This window comes from Cavia porcellus, unplaced genomic scaffold (genome assembly GCF_034190915.1).
Source record: "Cavia porcellus strain 051 isolate PalLab524CR breed Dunkin Hartley unplaced genomic scaffold, mCavPor4.1 scaffold_2, whole genome shotgun sequence".
Lineage (NCBI taxonomy): Eukaryota > Metazoa > Chordata > Mammalia > Rodentia > Caviidae > Cavia > Cavia porcellus.
Genome location: NW_026947485.1, coordinates 66,991,081 through 66,993,295, shown reverse-complemented (window position 1 = coordinate 66,993,295; position 2,215 = coordinate 66,991,081).

Sequence of the window (2,215 nt, the reverse complement as noted above, 5' to 3'; positions counted from 1 at the left end):
AGATTTAAGATGCACATTATTTTAAAGCTTCCTTGATCGACTTAAACAACTACAAACAATAAAATTCACTGCCAATGAGATACTGAATTCAAAAAGTAAAAGTACAACCATCTTTTTAATAGCAAATTTTAAATTGTTACAGGAATAAATATGGACATAATCAGAAATATAAAAATTTATCTTCATTTAACCCTTATTTAAGAATTATCCTACAGAATTATTCCCTTCCCTTAATACTCCAATGACTGTTGAAAGAGATGTAATGCTAATTAGAAAAGTAATCAGAAAATGCATTTTCCTAAACTTAGAGCTAAGAAAACTACCCTATGTCAATATTACGGACTATGCAGCTATCAAGAATTTTAAGACTCTAGATCCTATTGGTATATGGAAATACATTCATAAAACAAAGCTAATTACACAATACCCTTTTCGCGCATACATATATTCATATGCTTTAATACTTTGTTTTGTCTTTTTGAGACAGGGTCTCTTTATGCAGCTCAGGCTGGACTTGAGCTCACTTTTGTAGCCCAGGCTATTCTCAGATTTGCAACAGTCCTCTTGCCTCAGCCTCACAAGTGCTGGGATTACAGGCATGCACCACCACACCCAACTGCTTTAGTAGACTTTTAAATGTTTCTACATCAGTCTGTCTTCAAATAAAATCTATTTCAAATAGGTACATGTACGTTTAAGTCTGTTCAAGTGTATGATGAAAAATTAAAGTCTGCTGCCTCTATCATGCTTTATCCTTACTTTCCTCATATAAGTAAATACATGTGTGTAAATCTTGCCTGCATTTGTTTCTATCGAAGTCACTGTATCTATCTCCCGCCCCAGTATTCCTGGCACTCCAGCCTGAGCGCCTGGCAGCAGCTCAATAAGCATGGCGGGGGGCGGGGGGGGGGGACGACCAGTACTCAATTACTTTGGAAAGCCCCGTCCTTGAAGTTATCCTGTAGAATAACTTCAAAGAAAAGAAGTGTGTTAGCACCTCTAGGCCTCCAGAGATTCGTTTAGTAAATGACTGCTGCATGTCAGTGGAATAAATTACTACTTCAGGGAACTGAAGAGCGTTCTCTGGGCACACCTCCTGACCTGCAAAAGTCTTGTGAATTCATTTTTATAGTGGGAAACTCCAAATGAAAAACAGTGGTAAAAATTACAGTTACCATGCAATGAACCAAAAAAATCCAGCTTCGCATCAACACCGGCAATCGTTTTCAGCACATTTAGTGCCTAGACTTTTCACAGAAGATGTTTATTTTAATAGTTCAAGTATGAAAAGCAGATACTCCTGAAAACTGCAAATTGTTGACTCATTGCTTTTCTCTGAGGCTGTGATTCTACACACTACTTTATTTTAGGATAGCAGAGCTTATGTTAAGATAGCTTTCAAAAATATTTAAAATGCATGGTTTACCTATATGTTTCACACAACAATTTAGTGGTATTAGGAGCTTAGAAAATGGTAGGTTTTTAAAATAATCCATTGTGGAAGTTACATAAAGTTATTGTTTTTTAAAAATAATACAAGAAAGGTATATATTTTCATTAACTGCTAAGATTCATCAGTTTATTCCACTAGCCCTTCAGAAGTGCTACAGAAAGCAAAATGTTGATTCACTTGAGAGGGGTAATCTCAGCATTTGGGGGGCTGAGGCAAGAAGGATCACTGAATTGAGGCCAACTTGGGCTAAAAAGTTGAAGCCAGCCTGAGCTACATAGTGAGCCTGAACAGCATAGGGAGACCCTGTCTCAAAACAAGCAAAACAAAAAAGAAAAAAGAAAAAGGAAAGAATTTGTGATTCAAGGAAAACAACAAAAATTCATATAAAAATCAATTATTCTTTCCAGGCAACAAAATGGAAAGTATTTTATCAGCTGGCAATGTCCGTTTGATACATCACTGAAAGCTTATCTTTGCTCAACTTTAAAACTTAGTATGTCACTGCAGAAGAGGGGTACATTTCAAGCCCAATAAGGATATATTTCCAAATAGTCCTTTCCAAGTTCCTCTGTGTAGACAACAAAATAAATGGGAAACACAGGGCTCAGATGTCCACTCAAGTCCCTCTTCTTTTACTTTTTCTTCGTTAATAAATCACCAGGAGAGATAATTTAAAACTTTATTTGTTAAAATAGGAATTTATTAACATCTAAAAAATATTGGCCCCAAATTTGAGAATTTTTAATACAGAGTTTAAATATA